At 41.1% G+C, this 8,613-nt stretch overlaps 1 long non-coding RNA gene across 1 annotated transcript; it reads left to right on the forward strand.

The window, feature by feature from the left end:
• Window positions 1-7,506: 7,506 nt before the first annotated feature.
• LOC123494605 (uncharacterized) lies at window positions 7,507-7,996 on the forward strand. Its single transcript, XR_006665823.2, has 2 exons — window positions 7,507-7,639; window positions 7,769-7,996. It is a non-coding gene; the product is annotated as an uncharacterized lncRNA (long non-coding RNA).
• The last annotated feature ends 617 nt before the right edge of the window (window positions 7,997-8,613 follow it).

Here is an 8,613-nt window from a genome sequence, read left to right on the forward strand (position 1 = left end):
AATTTGAGGGATGCATGGTTGCGAGGGAGGTGGCCATAGGGTGGCCTGCGGTTAGGTGGGCGGAGTTGGATATGCCTAGAGAGGGAGACGTGTGTTGGGGAACGTAGTAATTTCAAAAAAATTCCTACGCACACACATGATCATGGTGATGCATAGCAACGAGAGGGCAGAGTGTTGTCCACGTACCCTCGTAGACCAAAAGCGGAAGCGTTAGTACAACGCGGTTGATGTAGTCGTACGTCTTCACGATCCGACCGATCCAAGTACCGAACGCACGACACCTCCGAGTTCAGCACACGTTCAGCTCGATGACGTCCCGCTAGCTCCGATCCAGCAGAGCTTCGCCGGAGAGTTTCGTCAGCACGACGGCGTGATGACGATGATGATGTTGCTACCGACGTAGGGCTTCGCCTAAGTACCGCTACGATATGATCGAGGTGGATTATGGTGGAGGGGGGCACCGCACACGGTTGGGAGAGATCAACTGATCAACTTGTGTGTGTTGGGGTGCCCCTGCCCCGGTATATAAAGGAGCAAGGGGGGAGGCCGGCCGGCCCTTGCAGGGCGCGCCAGGAGGAGGAGTCCTCCTCCTAGTAGGAGTAGGACTCCCATTTCCTACTCCTACTAGGAGGAGGAAAGGAAGGAGAGGGAGGAGAAGGAAGGAGAGGGAGGAAAAGGAGGAAAGGGGGGCCCCGCGCCCTGCCTCCTCTCTTCCACCACTTGGCCCATGAAGCCCATTACTTCTTCCTCGTATTCTCGTAACTCCCCGGTACCCCCGAAAATACCCGAATCACTCGGAACCTTTCCGATGTCCGAATATAGTCGTCCAATATATCGATCTTTACGTCTCGACCATTTCGAGACTCCTCATCATGTCCCCGATCTCATCCGGGACTCCAAACTACCTTCGGTACATCAAATCACATAAACTCATAATACCGATCGTCACAGAACTTTAAGCGTGCGGACCCTACGGGTTCAATAACAATGTAGACATGACTGAGACACGTCTCCGGTCAATAACCAATAGCGGAACCTGGATGCTCATATTGGCTCCTACATATTCTACGAAGATCTTTATCGGTCAAACCGCATAATAACATACGTTGTTCCCTTTGTCATCGGTATGTTACTTGCCCGAGGTTCGATCGTCGGTATCTCAATACCTAGTTCAATCTCGTTACCGGCAAATCTCTTTACTCGTTCCGTAATACATCATCCCGTAACTAACTCATTAGTTACAATGCTTGCAAGGCTTATAGTGATGTGTATTACCGAGTGGGCCCAGAGATACCTCTCCGACAATCGGAGTGACAAATCCTAATCTCGAAATACGCCAACTCAACAAGTACCTTCGGAGACACCTGTAGAGCATCTTTATAATCACCCAGTTACGTTGTGACGTTTGATAGCACACAAAGTGTTCCTCTGGTAAACGGGAGTTGCATAATCTCATAGTCATAGGAACATGTATAAGTCATGAAGAAAGCAATAGCAACATATTAAACGATCAAGTGCTAAGCTAACGGAATGGGAAGTCAATCACATCATTCTCCTAATGATGTGACCCCATTAATCAAATGACAACTCATGTCTATGGCTAGGAAACATAACCATCTTTGATCAACGAGCTAGTCAAGTAGAGGCATAGTAGTGACACTCTGTTTGTCTATGTATTCACACAAGTATTATGTTTCTAGTTAATACAATTCTAGCATGAATAATAAACATTTATCATGATATAAGGAAATAAATAATAACTTTATTATTGCCTCTAGGGCATATTTCCTTCAGTCTCCCACTTGCACTAGTGTCAATAATCTAGTTCACATCGCCATGTGATTTAGCACCAATAGTTCACATCACCATGTGATTAATACCCATAGTTCACATCGTTATGTGACCAACACCCAAAGGTTTTACTAGAGTCAATAATCTAGTTCACATCTCTATGTGATTAACACCTAAAGAGTACTAAGGTGTGATCATGTTTTGCTTGTGAGAGAAGTTTAGTCGACGGGTCTGCCATATTGAGATCCGTATGTATTTTGCAAATTTCTATGTCAACGATGCTCTGCATGGAGCTATTCTAGCTAATTGCTCCCACTTTCAATATGCATCCAGATTGAGACTTAGAGTCATCTGGATCAGTGTCAAAATTTGCATCGACGTAACCCTTTACGACGAACCTTTTATCACCTCCATAATCGAGAAACATATCCTTATTCCACTAAGGATAATTTTGACCGCTGTCCGGTGATCTACTCCTAGATCACTATTGTACTCCCTTGCCAAATTCAGTGGTAGGGTATACAATAGATCATGTACACAACATGACATACTTTATAGAACCTATGGCTGAGGCATAGGGAATGACTTTCATTCTCTTTCTATCTTCTGCCGTGGTCGGGCTTTGAGTCTTACTCAATTTCACACCTTGTAACACAGGCAAGAACTCTTTCTTTGACTGTTCCATTTTGAACTATTTCAAAATCTTGTCAAGGTATGTACTCATTAAAAAAACTTATCAAGCGTCTTGATCTATCTCTATAGATTTTGATGCTCAATATGTAAGCAGCTTCACCGAGGTCTTTCTTTGAAAAACTCCTTTCAAAAACTCCTTTATGCTTTCTAGAAAATTCTACATTATTTCCGATCAACAATATGTCATTCACATATATTTATCAGAAATGCTGTAGTGCTCCCACTCACTTTCTTGTAAATACAGGCTTCACCGCAAGTCTGTATAAAACTATATGCTTTGATCAACTCATCAAAGCGTATATTCCAACTCCGAGATGCTTGCACCAGTCACATATATTTATCAAAAATGCTGTAGTGCTCCCACTCACATTTTGTTAGCACCTTTAGGATCGACAAAAACCTTCTGGTTGCATCATATACAATTCTTTTTTAAGAAATCCATTAAGGAATGTAGTTTTGATATCCATTTGCTAGATTTCATAAAATGTGGCAATTTGCTAAAATGATTCGGACAGACTTAAGCATCGCTACGAGTGAGAAAATCTCATCGTAATCAACACCTTGATCTTTGTCAAAAACCTTTTTTTCGACAAGTCTAGCTTTGTAGATAGTAACACTACTATCAGCGTCCGTCTTCCTCTTGAAGATCCATTTATTTTCTATGGCTTGCCGATCATCGGGCAAGTCAACCAAAGTCCACACTTTGTTCTCATACATGTATCCCATCTCAGATTTCATGGCCTCAAGCCATTTTTGCGGAATCTGGGCTCATCATCGCTTCCTCATAGTTCGTAGGTTCGTCATGGTCAAGTAACATGATCTCCAGAACAGGATTACCGTACCACTCTGGTGCGGATCTCACTCAGGTTGACCTACAAGGTTCGGTACTAACTTGATCTGAAGTTACATGATCATCATCATTGGCTTCCTCACTAATTGGTGTAGGAGTCACATGAACATATTTCTGTGATGAACTACTTTCCAATAAGGGAGCAGATATAGTTACCTCATCAAGTTCTACTTTCCTCCCACTCACTTCTTTGGAGAGAAACTCTTTCTATAGAAAGGATCCATTCTTAGCAACGAATGTCTTGCCTTCGGATCTGTGATAGAAGGTGTACCCAACAGTCTCCTTTGGTATCCTATGAAGACACATTTTTCCGATTTGGGTTTGAGCTTATCAGGATGAAACTTTTTCACATAAGCATCGCAACCCCAAACTTTAAGAAACGACAACTTTGGTTTCTTGCCAAACCATAGTTCATATGGTGTCGTCTCAACGGATTTAGATGGTGCCCTATTTAACGTGAATGCAGCTGTGTCTAATGTATATCCCCAAAATGATAGTGGTAGATCGGTAAGAGACATCATAGATCGCACCATATCTAATAAAGTACGGTTACGATGTTCGGACACACCATTACACGGTGGTGTTCCAGGTGGCGTGAGTTGCGAAACTATTCCGCATTGTTTCAAATGAAGACCAAACTCGTAACTCAAATATTCTCCTCCACGATCAGATCGTAAAAACTTTATTTTCTTGTTACGATGATTTTCTACTTCACTCTGAAATTCTTTGAACTTTTCAAATGTTCCAGACTTATGTTTCATTAAGTAGATATACCCATATCTGCTCAAATCATCTGTGAAAGTGAGAAAATAACGATACCTGCCGTGAGCCTCAACACTCATCGGATTGCATACATCAATATGTATTATTTCCAATAAGTCAGTTGCTCGCTCCATTGTTCCGGAGAACGGAGTCTTAGTCATCTTTCCCATAAGGCATGGTTCGCAAGCAACACGTGATTCATAATCAAGTGATTCCAAAATCCCATCAGCATGGAGTTTCTTCATGCTCAACGCAAACACCAAATAACTTAAATGAATAACCGTATTGCAATAAACATGATCAAATCATATTCATGCTCAACGCAAACACCAAATAACACTTATTTAGGTTCAACACTAATCCTGAAAGTATAGGGAGTGTGCGATGATGATCATATCAATCTTGGAACTACTTCCAACACACATCGTCACTTCACCCTTAACTAGTCTCTGTTCATTCTGCAACTCCCGTTTCGAGTTACTACTCTTAGCAACTGAACCAGTATCAAATACCGAGGAGTTGCTACGAACACTAGTAAAATACACATCAATAATCTGTATATCAAATATACCTTTGTTCATTTTGCCATCCTTCTTATCCGCCAAATACTTGGGGCAGTTCCGCTTCCAGTGACCAGTCCCTTTGTAGTAGAAGCACTTAGTCTCAGGCTTAGGTACAGACTTGGGCTTCTTTACTTGAGTAGCAACTTGCTTGCCGTTCTTCTTGAAGTTCCCCTTCTTCCCTTTGCCCTTTTCTTGAAACTAGTGATCTTGTCAACCATCAACACTTGATGCTTTTCTTGATTTCTACCTTCGTCGATTTCAGCATCACGAAGAGCTTGGGAATCGTTTCCGTTTATCCCTTGCATATTATAGTTCATCACGAAGTTCTAGTAACTTGGTGATAGTGACTAGAGAACTCTGTCAATCACTATCTTATCTGGACTACTGAATGAATCTACACTCTAAAGAATGTCTATATCCATCCGTATGTAGTCCATATTGAAATTTCTAAATGGACTTATATTTAGAAACAGAGGGAGTACTTCAGTTTGCATGAGAACAAATGTTTTCATAGCGAATAGAAATTTGTCACCAGATGACATTCGTGGAAAATATGTCCAAAAAATAGTTGCAAATTTATCACCAGATAACATTGTGGAAAATAGTTGCGTCCGTACAGTGTGTTCTTCGCCGAATTTGTGTTTGATTTTTTCACTATATATTACTTCTTGCTTGCGCGAGGGTGGTTGTAGATTTGTTATTTTTTTGCCCCGAAAAGAAGGTAGCCGGATTAGTAGTCTAATTGAGTAGATGCTGATGGGGGAGGGTTACTTGATTTTTATTGAGTACATTATGCTCTGCTTTGTGACGAGGTTTGAAATTTGATGGTTCTGATGTGTTATCCATTTCATTGTTTCTGTGCATGTTTACGTTGACCATCGGTGGCGGGAGGCGGCATTGCTGGCGGTCGAAGGGGTGCTTGTGGAAGCAGGTGGAATAGTCAGCAGCTATGGGGATTCGTTATTCTCCGAGGTTGGCGGGCTCGACGCCAGGCTCAATGGGGCTGCGGGATTGTCAAGCAGGTAAAGTTCGTCAACTCGTCCAGTTTGATGCTTTTCAACTGCTGGATAATTGTTTCGTGCCATGCGTCGTCTTCATGTATTTACTAAAACATTTACTATGCTCTTCTATTTGGAGAAAGAAGCATGGTGCAGCCTACCAAGCTGGGGAGAGCCATATAATGCCCATCTTGGAATTAGCTGTTCGACTGAGATGTGCTGGACAAAAATATTGCCAGTTCCTTTGAGTATGCTTGACTTGTATAATGTGATTTTCATTTTTTTAGAGTGAATTACATATTATATAGATATGCATTATTATGGCTTTAGTAACTGATTTTCTCATGTTTAGAAACATGCGAGGTGGGGGGGGGGGGGTCTTTGCTTTACTTTGATTTTATATACCTCAATATTTTTTTACATATGTTGCAATCGCAAAAATATTATCAACAAAAAATATTAAAATATTCAAAAATTAAATTACTACTTCCAAATATTTGACTGATTAGTCACCAAAAAAAGAAGATCAAAATCATATTTCTAATTAATAAGGTTGACAAGATATGCATTGCTACGCAGTTAGGAACTAACATGTGAATGGTAATTGTGAGCCGGATGCGCCCTTGACGTTGAGATAGTCGGTACCACAAGAATAAGTAATTCACTGGTAAAAACGGTCGGTACTGTTGCGTGTTGTGCATGGGCATCCTAGAAGTACATGTTTGACACGACCAGTGTTAAACCTCTAAAATATGTATGCCCCCTTGGAACACACGCGCAATTAACAAGACCACTACTACAGAAGATTGTATCTGGAATTTTAAGAAGCCTTCTTCTATTTGCAGGACACCAGACTCTAAACATGGGTGAAGCTGGAGCGACTCAAGATGCACCTTGACTTCTGGTACACTATATGAGTGATTCAAATTTGCTCAAGGTTAATAATAGCTAGCATGGAGCCAACTGGAGGAAGGTAACTCTTGATGCTAAAGTTTACAATCCTCCCAACATCCATTCTTGCCACGGACACCGAATGTTGTGACGTCAATTTGGGAGCCATGGGATGGATCCCTTTCAGAGTGATCTAGACGCCCTCGATGCCTCGACAATTTCACGGGCGTCTGAAGTGTGAACTGAGATCATACTTATATCTGGTCAGTTTAGCGACAAACCCTACATTTTAGTTTTTTGTTATGTGTCCTATATGCACTTTTAGTTTTTTATAGGTGTGGATAACTTCTTGAAAGCTAAATCTGCCCATACTGTATGTGCTTTTCCGCGAGGTAGACTAAATTGGCATCTTGAGGATTCATGCTTCATGTATCATACAAGTGATCCTTTCATAGCTTCATCTGTTGCGCTCTTACATATCGTATTCTGCTATAGAGTATAAATAGTACTCTTCCTTGGAGTTGAATCCATGTATCATGATTTTTGGTTGATACTGTCCTATAGTTCCCCACAAAAAAAGGACTTTGGTTGTGGCTAACTGGGTTCTCTCTGCCTCTCACAAGTTTTGTTTATTACTATACTACTATTATTTAGTTAGATAACTTGGACTGTCTGATAGGAGTTCTTACTCACTGCTAGAGATGCTAACTGATTCTCTTCGGCTCTCACAAGTTTGTCCTTGTGTTATCTCTTATTTAGGGTAAAAATAATGCCCAGAACAAAGAAATTATGTATTGTACTGTACTCATTATTGTAGTTAAAGATTATCTTCAAAATTGATCATCACTTGGGATGCTACCAACTTGCAGGGTTCATGAGACATTAATTTTCCATATTTCATTTCCCTCTTCTTCACTTGTTACAAATGTATCTTTAACATTAGAGTTTAATATTTGTGTTTTCACAGGTAGGAATAGACAGGTAAGATCAGTCACCAGCGATGGAGTCATGAGGTTGTTGACGTCATGCTAAATGTTGGTGTAGGGCCAAAGGAGAAGATATGGTGCAAAATTCTTGAGCTTGACATTATGGTACAATATAAATTTGAGTATTCTTGCCTATCATAGCAGTCTATAGCCTATATCACATTGCAAAATTCCATGAACAATTGGTCCACATTATTTATCTGTTATATTGTTCATGCCCAAGCGTGGATGCAGGTGGATGTGGGCGCCAGGGCCGCCACCAAGGATGTAGGGGTCGCGCCACAATGGTCGAGGATGCGTTAGGCACGCCGAAACTGACGAGGACATGTGAGCCGCACTGCAGCCTTAGTGTTTTTCCTAATTTCTTTAGGTACCCAAGGTTGATTTAATATTCACATGTATGCTGAAATTTTGACACCAAAGAACCAGCAGTGGAGTTATACGAAATTTCTCCCGAGAGCTGTACTACCATTCTTTTTAGTATTGATTGACTAATTCCCATGAGTTGCCCCAAAATTGTAAATATGAATATGGATGATTAATTATGATGCTAATGAGGTCATTGGTTCTCATTAAAATAGCAGCATGAAATAACCCTGCATATATTTGTTGGATTTTAAATTGACCCTTTCAACTCAACTAATTTTTGTATTTCTACAATATTTACTGACTTTTACATCCTGTTTTGCACGCTATGGGGAATGATTGTAGGTATTTATGAAGTAGTCCCCATTAGGTGGACTGGGTGAAAATTGAGAAGCATGATTGTATTTAAGCTCTTAGCAATTTAGAATGTCAATATCTTCGGGCCGCCTTGCAATATTTTAGAAAATAATATTTTTAGGGACATTTTATATTGCCTCACACTAGTAGAAAACAGGGTTTTGGTCACAGGGCAGTATTCACATTAGTCCCGGTCCAGTCACGAACCGGGACTAATGTGAGCATTCGTCCCGGTTCGTGCGGATAAGGCATTAGTCCCGGTTCACCTGGGCCCTTTAGTCCCGGTTGGTGCCACGAACCGGGACTAAAGGGTGCGATGCCCATTAGTCCCGGTTGGTGGCACCAACCGGTACTAA

The sequence above is a fragment of the Aegilops tauschii genome, chromosome 6, assembly GCF_002575655.3.
Source record: "Aegilops tauschii subsp. strangulata cultivar AL8/78 chromosome 6, Aet v6.0, whole genome shotgun sequence".
NCBI classification, from domain to species: domain Eukaryota; kingdom Viridiplantae; phylum Streptophyta; class Magnoliopsida; order Poales; family Poaceae; genus Aegilops; species Aegilops tauschii.